Source organism: Lissotriton helveticus, chromosome 3_1, assembly GCF_964261635.1.
Source record: "Lissotriton helveticus chromosome 3_1, aLisHel1.1, whole genome shotgun sequence".
NCBI lineage: Eukaryota > Metazoa > Chordata > Amphibia > Caudata > Salamandridae > Lissotriton > Lissotriton helveticus.
In genome coordinates this window covers 2079364431-2079376139 of record NC_136061.1, presented here as the reverse complement: position 1 = coordinate 2079376139, position 11709 = coordinate 2079364431, and the positions used below count along the sequence as shown (strand labels likewise).

At 41.7% G+C, this 11709-nt stretch overlaps 1 long non-coding RNA gene across 1 annotated transcript in view; it reads right to left on the bottom strand.

Annotated features, from left to right (window-relative positions):
* Positions 1 to 1021: 1021 nt before the first annotated feature.
* Positions 1022 to 11709, bottom strand: part of LOC144825267 (uncharacterized) — a 266093-nt gene continuing 255405 nt past the window's right edge. Inside the window, exons 2-3 of the long non-coding RNA XR_013609368.1 lie at positions 9142 to 9232; positions 1022 to 1111 (exon numbers count right to left, since the gene is read on the bottom strand). This is a non-coding gene — a long non-coding RNA (uncharacterized LOC144825267). The remainder of the gene's footprint in view (positions 1112 to 9141; positions 9233 to 11709) is intronic.

Sequence of the window (11709 nt, the reverse complement as noted above, 5' to 3'; positions counted from 1 at the left end):
GTTGTAAGTGTGCATCACCCTCTGAACACCATCTCAATATCTTCAAGCATCATATCAGCACTCTGTCCCACCAGTTGCCCTTACCTACTCCTCTCATCTCTACTCCCCAACCCACAGACACGTCCCTGTGCTCCCCTGCCTCCACGACAAATACCCTTCTTCCCCTAGACATCTCTAACCTCAAGGATATATCCTATTCTAGGACTTCCTAATCAGCACCCAACCCCGAACCCCCCAAAACATCTCAAACTCACTCACCATCCCCCAAAATCCCATGCTCTCCAACGACCGTTACCTTCTGACCCCGAGCACCACTGCTAACCCCCTCTCCTTCCTCCCAAGCTCCCCTCTTAGCCCGCACCACCACACCCCCTCCTGCCCCTACTCCCTCCTCTCTGAAATTCCACCCCACCCCAACTCTGATGTTGCCTCTTGTCATGAAACATAAACTAAGACCTACCTTGCCTTGTAAAGGAACCACAAATACCACCCACAGTATTCATGGCGCTAGTGTTTATATTTCACCATTAGGAAAACCCACCCCTTTCCCGTGCCCCAGCGCCCCTTGTCAGTATGATTGGTGTATACTTGTGATATTTTTCTTGGTATGTTTAATTTAGAGATCATTATGTTTGTGCAAAGGGCTTTAAGTAATTTGACATTGTATTCCCTCTCTGAAATACCAAAGCGGGATTGTCGTGTAATGATCTGCAGTGTTTAAATCTAGCTTCGAATCTGGTTAAGGTCTGTGGTTTATTCAAGGCACAGTTTTTGACTTTGGGAACATTTCTGTGCACAGCTTTTAACTTTGAGAAATGTATCTGCAGCCGCCCGACTCTAAGCGTCTTAACGGAGCGGAAAACCTTGCCTGCAATGCACGTACCGCACTCTGAGCGTGACGGTACGTGGTAGCGCTTGGGTGCAGCTGGCTATAAAAGCCGCACCCAATGTTCTAGAAGGCGCTTTGCCTTCCACTTTGTTCTCCGTACAGGATCGGCTTGGGAGAGGCTCCAGGAACTTACCTGAGATTCCGGGATTCTGAGCGTTCATCTGCAACCTCTGACTCCAGCTGGACTTGAAAATCTCTCCGCTCTCGAGGACAAAACCAACCCTGCAATGAACAATGAAAGAAGTTAAGTGCATTTTGATTTTAATAGGCGCCCATTGCAAGAAAGCTACAAAAATGCTTTTTGGATAATTTTTGGAATTTTTTTCATGAAAGGAACAATCTCGTTCTCACAGAAACCATTACTAGTGCCCATTAAGGAATAATTAAGAATATTTCAAAACCATTTGTTATACATCTTTAGAAGAGTGTTTTAGGACATGTTTTCCGAGCAATGTGTTATTGTCTGTAGAATGTTTTTCTACCCCTTGTCTTTTATAAGGTGAAACTGAATCATCAGGGACATTAGGACAAGTAATATAAAGAGAAGTACATTTAACAGAATTTAGTACAAGTACAGTCTGGAATTTAGTATTTGGCTAAACTAGAACGTATAAGTAATTCCTAATTGTTTTACAGTGCAAAGACATCCAAGAAACAAGTTCCGACAAGCACAGAAGAAGCTCATCAACAGACATGACCAAACAATCCACATCTACACAAGTCATACTGAGCGCACAACAAGACATCTACTGATCGCAGTTAGTAGACAAGACATATTTCTTTAGAAAGGCCTTAACAGTAGTCTTAAGAAGTCTTAGCAGAATTCTGAGGAAATTCTACATAGTCTTTGTTCTTCCCTTGTTGTTTCACAGGTCGACAGCAAGAACCCACAGCGCCCAGCACCCCGGCCCTCCTCCCTAGTTTCTAATTTATTCCTTGTTGTAAGTTTAAAAGCACAAGCTTTAAGTTAGTTATTTGGGAAGTTGGTCCCTTGCGTCCCTGCGAAATCCTACAACGTCAAAGTATACATCTAAGGTAAGGGACGTTGTGGTACCTTGACAGAAGGCAAAGCCCACAAAAATAATTTCATGTGGACGCGATGGATTAACCTTCACAAATATCTTTGCAGGACATAGCAACTATGTTATAAGACATTAAAATAGAAAACGCAGCCTTATATAGAGATTTATCCACGTTGCAGGATGCCATTCATAAACCTGTTGTAAAACCTGCAACCTTTCAACCAATGTTATCTGCTTCATCCTCCTCTTCTCAAACTACTCCAATGCAGATTCATGTAATAACCCCAGTGCCTGTTTCCCTTGCGCAACCAGAAAGATTTTATAGTGACTGTAACAAATTCACCATATTCATGAACCAATGTCATTTACATTTCTTAGCTAAAACAATTGCTTTCCCAGAAGACTCCTGCAAAGTGGATTTTATTTTGTCTTATCTCGGAGGGGACACAGCCTTTTGGTCAGTCCTGCTAGTAGAAAGAAATGATCCAATTTTATACAATTTTAGGAATTTTGAATGAGCAATGAAAAAGATATTTGCTAAACACGTCTTTGTGCAATCAGCAGATAACGAGTTACTGAATTTAAAACAAGGATCTTCTTCATTATATTACAGTTTTCAATCGTTTGGTTTTAGAAGCTGATTGGCCTTATGATAAAAGAGTATTCTTCTTTTACAGAGGGTTAAGAGAAGAATTAAAAGATATGAAAATGCAAATTCTGGAACCACCAAATGATATAAACGAATTCATAGACCTGGTGGTTAAATTAAATCACAGATTGTCTGAAAGAGGGGAAAAAGTTAAATCAGATCATAAAGTAATTTTGTTTAAAGAAAGACTCAATAACCCTAAAGAAGTTAATACCAAATAGGATGCTGTAGAACCTATGCAGATTGGTACTATCCAAGGGCCTCTCTCAAAAGAAGAAAAAGAAAAAATGCGCAAGTTAAACCAGTGCCTTTATTGTGGTAAAACTGTCCATTTTGTTAAGGAATGTCCTACACGTCCTGATAAAAACAAACTAAAAAGTTCAGATGTAACCTTAACTGAAGTGCAATCGGGAAACTTGGACACTCGATAAAAGACGAGGTCAGTTTGTCGAGTGCAATTTCTAATTTGACCTTCACTGCGCCACCTCTTGGGAGGTACATGCACTTGTAGACTCCGGAGCTACAGGAAATTTTATAGACGCTCACTTTTTGAATACCCTTAGGATTAAAACAGAGGACAAAAGCCATCCAGAAATTGTTCGGGCAGTGGCCGGTAAAGAACTTACTTCAGGACTCATTCGAAAAAGGACTGAACTTCTAGAAATTAAGAGCTCCCCAAATAACAAAGAAACTATAGCCCTTGACATAATAGACGCACCACAGTTTATATTGATTTGGGGAATTCCATGGTTAGTTAAACACAATCCCAAAATAGACTGGATAGAAAAGACAATCACATTCAACTCTATTCATTGTAGCACTCACTGTCTTCCACATCATTTGAAAGAAGATGTAGTTCAAGGATTCGACTTTACAAATGATTTGCAGAGTGTTTTGTTGCTAGAGTCCCAATGTATTATTCGGATTAACAGATGTGTTCGACAAGAAGAAAGCGAACACTCTTCCTGATCATAGGGATTTTGATTGTAGAATCAATCAAGTTCCAGGTTCAACTTTGCCGTGCAGTAAAATCTATACACTTACGGAAAAAGAAAATTAACATCTAAGAGAATATTTAGATGAGTACTTAGCAAATGGTTTTATTCGACATTCCAAATCCCCGGTCTCATCTTCTCTTTTTTTTATTCCTGAGAAGGGCGGAGAACTTCACTCGTTCATCGATTATAGAGCCTTAAATAATGTAACAATCAAGAATAGGAACCCTTTACCTCTTATTCCAACTTTATTAGATCAGATAAAACAAGCTACGATTTATTCTAAATTGGATTTGTGTGGAGCTTACCATCTTGTAAGGGTCCGTGAGGGCGACAAATGGAAAACTGCGTTTCTCACCAAATTCGGCCTTTTTGAATACCAAGTTATGCCCGTCGGACTCTGTAATGCTCCTGCAGCTTTCCAATTTTTTATAAATGACATTTTACATGAGTTTATCGTGGTTTGTTGTGCCGTCTATATAGTGGATTTCCTAGGATATGTGATCAGTCCCTCTAGGATAGAAATGCATCCCAAAAAGATAGAAGCAGTAAGCACTTGGCCTAGTCCAACTTCAGTAAAACAAATTCAGAGATTCTTAGGCTTTGCGAACTTTTATCGTCGGGTTGTTCAGAACTTTTCACACATAATAACACCGATAACTAGTCTCCTCTGAAAGGGAGTTAAGTTTGATTGGACTAGTACTGCAGAAAAAGCTTTTCAACAATTAAAGACAATTTTTACTACAGCCCCCATTCTGAGTCATCCTGATCCAACACAACCTTACATAGTTGAAGCTGATGCTTCTCAATTTGCCCTAGGAGGCATATTGTCGCAACAAAACAATGACACAGGACAAATGCACCCAATAGCTTACTATCCTAGAAAACTGTCTTCAGCAGAACAAAATTATGCAATTGCAGACAAGGAATTATTGGCAATAAAAGCAGTTTTTAAAGAATGGTGCCATTACTTGTTAGGAGCACGTCATCCTGTGACTATTTACACTGACCATAGAAACTTACAAGCCTTAAAGTCAGTCAAAGCTTTATCATCTAGACAATTGAGATTGTCTTTATTTTTCAATGATTTTAATTTTGTAATCACCTATAGGCCTGGAAAAGATAATTTAAAGGCAGATGCTTTGTCTCGGATTAGTGAGCAAGAGTTAGAAAATTACTAAATTCCAAAACCTGTATTGCCTACAACATTTTTTCAAGCTAGTCTTTCCATTTGTGATGTAATAACTGATATCAAAAAGACATTGAAGGAAAAAGAGGTAGAAAAATGGAAAGAAGAATATCCATTTTTGCAAGAAAGAGACAACCTTCCGTTTCTAAACGATCAAATTATTGTACCCTCACCTGAAATTCAAGAATCTATTTTGAAGCTACATCATGATACTCTCTTGTCAGCCCATCCAAGTGTTACTAAAACGTATGAAGTCATAATAAGAAGGTTTTGGTGGCCTTCCATGTTCAAAGATGTACAAGAATTTGTGGAAACCTGCAATATATGTATTCAAAACAAATCTTCTCACCAAGCCCCTAGTGGTCTACTTAGATCTTTACCAGTTCCACCTCGACCATGGCATACCATATCTTTAGATTTCATAGTCGATCTTCCACCAACAAAAAAGGATACCACCATTTTGACAGTGATGGATCAATTGTCACGAATGGCATATTTTACCTTTGAAGAAACTCCCAACTGCTAAAGAGTTAGCACAAATTTTAATGACCAACATTGTACGCTTACATGGAATTCCATCAGTGGTAATCACTGATAGGGGTTCTCAATTTATATCTCATGTCTGCCAAAATTTGAGTACTTTATTGAACATGGAAGTCAGATTATCATCTAGTAATCATCCTCAAACGGATGGTTTAACGGAACGTACCAATCAAACAATTGAACAATTTCTAAGGTGTATGTTAACTAATTTAGATGATGACTGGTCAGATCTTTTAAGTGCTTTAGAATTCGCTTATAATAATGCTGAACATTTTTTTTGAAACTATGGATTTCATCCTAAAATCATTCCAGGGAATTTGGATTCTGTAAATATAGTACCCTCAATTCATGAACTTATCTCCAAGATAACATCTGTTAATTCCGAGGCACAATACAATTTCAGAAAGTCAAAAAGATACAGCAGACAAGCATAGATCAGTTCAACCCCTCATATGTTATTGGGGACAAAGTATGGCTCAGCACAAGAAATTTAAGGCTAAAAGGATGTAAAAAATGTAATCCTCGATTTATTGGACCCTTTCCTATAGAAAAGGTTATAAATCTGGTTTGTTTAAAGTTAACTCTCCCTCCTCATCACCGTTTCATCTGGTTTTTCATGTATCTTTATTAAAGCCATACAACTTAAAGACTCAAATGATTTATTTTATTTATTTATTAATGACACTTCTAGAGCGCGTACAATTACCCGTGGGCGTCTCGGCGCTAATATGCAATGATGTCTCTCCCTGATCAGTATGTTCAGAAGCTTGATTTACTGATTAAATAACCATGTTTTTAGTTTTTTTTCTAAACTGAAGCAGTGAGGAACTTGTTTTTATGTGGTTTGGTAGGGTGTTCCAGATTTTAGGGGCCGCAATTGAAAAGCGGCGGTCGCCCCAAGAAACTGTTCTGCTGCGTTGGACCACTAGTTGGTTAAGTGAGGTAGATCGAAGTGTTCTGGACGGATTGTAGGGAATTAGTTGCTCTTTGAGAAAACGCGGTCCTTGGTCCTGTAGTGTTTTGTAGACTATGCACAATGATTTGAATTTTTCCCTGTTTTGGATAGTTAACCAGTGGTAACTTTTCAGAGTGTCCGAGATGGGTGCGAATTTAGGTTTTTTGGACAGCACGCGTGCCGCTGCGTTCTGCACGGTCTGTAGTTTTTTGGTAACTCTGTTTTGTGCATTAAGCAGAAGACCATTGCAGTAATCTAACGATGTTAGGACCAGGGAGGTGACTAGCGTCTTGGCTGCTGAATCTGGTAGAAACGGTGTGATTTTTCTTATCATTTAAAGCTTAAAATGGGCGTTAGCTGCCACCTTATTTGCGTGGGCCATGAAGTTGAGCTGGTCATCGAATGTCACTCCTAGGTTTCTGACCTTAACGGTGGGGCAGGGAGGGGTTCCTAGAGCCGATGGCCACCAGGCTGCAGACCAGGCTGGCATGAGGTTACCAAAGATAACCACCTCCGTTTTATCGGAGTTGAGCTTCAGGCAATTTTTTGCCATCCACTCACCGATGGCATTCATCCCGCTTTGGAATCTCTCTGCCACCTCCTGTCCATTACCCTTTATGGCCAACACTAGTTGAGTGTCATTGGCGTATGAGGTTAGGCCCATCCCGTATGCTTTGATGACACTAGCGAGGTCCGACACATATATATTAAATAGTGTCGGACTTAGGGATGAGCCTTGAGGGACCCCACACGGTAATGACAAATCAGCTGATTGAAAAAGGCCCAGTGTAACCGCCTGGGTTCTGTTGGCCAAGAAGGAAGCAAGTAGGTCCCTAGCAGTGAGCTGAATACCCATCCTTTCGACACGATCGACCAAGATCTTGTGGTCGACCGTGTCGAAGGCTGCTGAGAGATCCAGAAGGACAAGCAGAGCTGTTCCTCCTTGATCGCGGATGACTCTTATGTCATCAGCTGCTTTGATGAGAGCGGTTTCCGTACCATGGTGTTTACGGAAACCGAACTGAGTGTCATCCAGCAGGTTATGACTTTCTATATACTCCGACAACTGCTGATTCATAGCCTTTTCGGTAACTTTAGCTAGAAAAGGGAGACTAGCTATGGGGCGGTAGTTTTTTAGTTCACCTTTATCTAGACCGGGCTTTTTAAGCAGGGGTTTGATCAGCGTATTTTTTAATGAGTCAGGGTAGGTACCAGATGTCAATATAGTGTTACAGACATGAGTAATGATAGGGATGACTGTGTCTGGCACGGTTGCGATCACAGAAGTTGGGCATGGATCCAGAGCTGATCCAGCTTTGATCGATTTTACTATGCCCTCAACTTGGTCAGTGGTAAGGGGTTTAAAACTGGTCATGGCATTTTTAGGGATGATCATGGGGGTGATAGCACTACTGATGCCCAGGTCTGATTTAAAGGCTTGGTAAATGTCATTTACCTTCGCGAAGAAGAACTTAGATAAGGTATCACATAATGCTTGTGATGGGGGTGGATTAAGATCCGGGGCATTTCCGGAAAGAGTTTTGGCGATGTTATATAGCTGTTTACTAGAGTTTTTCGCAGTCTCTATATGGAGTGTGAAAAAATGTTTTTTTGCTGCTATTATCATTGCTTTATAAGAAGCAAGAGCTTTTTTATACTTTTCCTTATTTTCGCTGTCGTAGATTCTTCGCCAGTGCCTTTCCCTGTTCCTAGTTAATTGTTTTTGGATTTTTAGCTCTTGTGTATACCACAGACCGCAGATTTCTGTTTCTTGAGAGGGATTTAGTAGGTGCCAGCTGAGTCGTGGCATCGCCCAACCATTTCTGGAATTGGTTGGTTGCAATATTGGGATCGTTGGATAGATCCGGGCTGGTGTTGTTTAAGAGCACCGTTAGGTCATTGGAATTAATGTCCTTCCATGCTTTGAAAGTGCCAGTTTTCGAGTGAACAGCCTTTTTCCTCAGCGAGCCTTTGATAGTGAGGCTGCTAAGAATGACTGAGTGGTCTGTCCATGTCATGGGGAAAACTGAGGTTATACAGAGACCTTCCACATTCGTTATACAGGCCCCCTCCTCCAATAGAAGTTGATGGTCACCCAGAATTCAAGGTAAAATCAATTCTGGATTCCAGAAGAATTCGGGGAAAACTTTTTTATTTGGTCAATTGGAAGGGGTATGGTCCAGAAGAACGATCCTGGGAAATGTTAAATAATGTAACTAATGTTCCCAGATTGATAAAAGCATTTCATACTCGCTGTCCAAACAAACCAAAACCAATCCCAAGAGTTTTAGGAGGAGTCTTGAAAGGGGAGTACTGTCATGAAACATAAACTAAGACCTACCTTGCCTTGTAAAGGAGCCACTTAGCACCCACAGTATTCATGGCGCTAGTGTTTATATTCACCATTAGAAAAACCCACCCCTTTCCAGTGCACCAGCACCCCTTGATCAGTATGATTGGTGTATACTTCTGATATATTTCTTGGTATGTTTAATTTAGAGATCGTTAAGTTTGTGCAAAGGGCTTTAAGTAATTTGACATTGTATTCTCTCTCTGAAATACCAAAGCGTGATCGTCGTGTAATAATCTGCAGTGTTTAAATGAAGTTTTGAATCTGGTTAAGGTCTACGGTTTATCAAGGCACAGTTTTTGACTTTGGGAACGTTTCTGTGCACAGCTTTTAACTTTGAGAAATGTTTCCGCAGCTGCCCGACTCTAAGCGTCTTAACGGAGCGGAAAACTTGCCTGCAATGCACGTACCGCACTCTGAGCGTGACGGTACGTGGTAGCGCTTGGGTGCAACTGGCTATAAAAGCCGCACCCAATGTTCTAGAAGGCGCTTTGCCTTCCACATTGTTCTCCGTACAGGATCGGCTTGGGAGAGGCTGCAGGAACTTACCTGAGATTCCGGTGTTTTCCGAGCGTTCATCTGCGACCTCCGACTCCAACCTGGCCTTGGAATCTCTTCGCTCTCAAGAACAAAACCAACCCTGCAATGAGCAAAGAAAGAAGTTAAGTGCATTTTGATTTTAATAGGCGCCCATTGCAAGAAAGCTACAAAAATGCTTTTTGGATAATTTTTGGAATTTTTTTCATAAAAGGAACAATCTCGTTTTCACAGAAACCATTACTAGTGCCATTAAGGAATAATTAGGAATATTTCAAAACCATTTGTTATACATCTTTAGAAGAGTGTTTTAGGACATGTTTACCGAGCAATGTGTTATTGTTTGTAAAATGTTTTTCTACCCCTTGTCTTTTATAATGTGAAACTTTATCATCAGGGACATTAGGACAAGTAATATAAAAAGAAGTACGTTTAACAGAATTTAGTACAAGTACAGTCTGGAATTAAGTATTTGGCTAAACTAGAACGTATAAGTAATTCCTAATTGTTTCACAGTGCAAAGACAACCAAGAGACAAGTTCAGACAAGCACAGAAGAAGTTAGAACAAAACCAGTATGCAGTTCCTAACAGTGGGTGCAGGACTTTAGAAGTGTTAGGTGTGGACGCTCAAGGAGATCCGCAGATTACGAGATGGTATGGAGAGGGCACCTCTCCTTCAGAAAAAGAAAAAGGAGTAAGCTCAGTGCACGGCGTTAGAGGACCAAGCCTGGCTGGGTCATAACTCGTGCACATAAGGAAACTCACTCGCCCACACAATAGCACCACTGGCTGGTAAAGGTGAAGCTGCTCCGTCTAATGAGCAAGTGTCACAGAGCCAATGCGGGGAAACGGTCAGACCCAGTATCACAGGTCTGACGGTGCAGAGCGGACCTTCTCATTTTAAGGCGTGATAGCATGAACTCGCCCAAGTCCCCGCAAAAGTTTGTACACCCCTCTCCCCTGCGTGGGCGGGTGCCCGCAATGTCGGAACCAGAGTACCTGCCGTCCTCACACCCTGAGGTGAAGTACTCACGTGCTGTGTGCAGCCCAGGGTGAGGATTCTACCCCCACGTAGCCGTTCCGGGTAGTGGGAGTACGCTCCCTTTGCCTTCATTAAGTATCCATGGCCGTTCTGGCTGTGCTAGAGCAACCCTGGGAGTTTCAGGTCGTGCGCCATGTTGGAATACCTGGAAGCAACCGGGGAAAGCCGAGTTGTGGTTGGCGGACCTAGGACCCATGTATAGCAGTCCGGCTCAGGTACGAAGTAAGTCTGATTTGCCCAAGAATCAGGTGAGCATGAAAATTGGTTGGATGGGGCGACTCATAGACGTTGGAGGGGATGTAATGTAATAACTCACACTCAAGATACAGTCAGGTTGCGATGGCGATGTGTGCAACTAAAAGTATAGGATGTGAGCATACCCCTTCTAAAAAAATATCACAGTGCGTGGGTCATATCAGAATGACTGTCAAAATGATGGAAGGGACAGGTGGCATATACTAGTCGCAGTTTGTATATGGACATGAAGCGTTTAGCATTGGGCGCTATGCTGTGCGTTGATCACTATGTGAGAACGGGCTGTTCAAGTCAGTAGGCCCCAAGGTATATTCTCATTAAGTCCTGACTGGTCAGTTGCTAGTTGCAACACCCACCATTGCTCCATGCGGAACAGTGCATTTTTAGGTAGCCCTGGATGCGCTTCCAGTACACACCATTCAAATGCGTCAGGTGAATGCTGCGCTTCTTTGTAGTGGGTGGTCATTTTGGTGTTGCTTTTATGACATCTAAAGTTGCTCCTATGTTCCATATTGCGTACTTTTACTGGTCTGGTAGTCATCCCGATATAGAACATGCCACAAGGGCACTTGATGATGTAAATACAGTTTGGGGTATGGCAGTTGGTATGGAAGGCCATTCTCCAATGGACTCCATTCACAAAATTCATTTCTTTGGTAGCTTTCATGAGGTGGCAAACTGCGCATGAACCACACGGCTAGTGCCCTGTGACTGGGGGAAGGTCCCAGAGAGTTGTTTGCCCTTTTTGTCTTCATTGTTTCTTAGGCCTAGTATTGATCAGCATGTCTTTGATGTTGTTCGTTCTCTTAAATGGGAACCTTGGGAAGGGTAAGGTAAGAGAACATGTGTTGAGGATATGCCAATGTTTACGAATTATTTTCTTTATTCTGTTCGAGTCAGGGGTAAAGGTACTCACACATGTGATAGAAGGACTGGGGACTTTGGTCCTATCCTCCAAGACGCTCTTGCGGTTGTTGTTCTGTGCTCTTTTACACGCGGTCTCTACAATGTGTCTGGGATCTTCCCTCTGTATCAGGTCTTGTTTAAGTTTGTTTGATTCTCTTTTGTAGTCCTTCAATGTACTACAATTCCTTCTGATGTGGAGGAACTGGCCGAAGGGTACGTTTTGTCTCAGGGCCCTAGGGTGGTGGCTACTAAATAGTAGAAGGCTGTTTCTGTCAGTAGTTTTCCGAAAGAGAGTAGTAGAGATATTCTCATCCTCAATTCTAACCAGGAGGTCAAGAAAGGGGATCTCCTTTTCTGCGATGGTGTTGGTGAACCT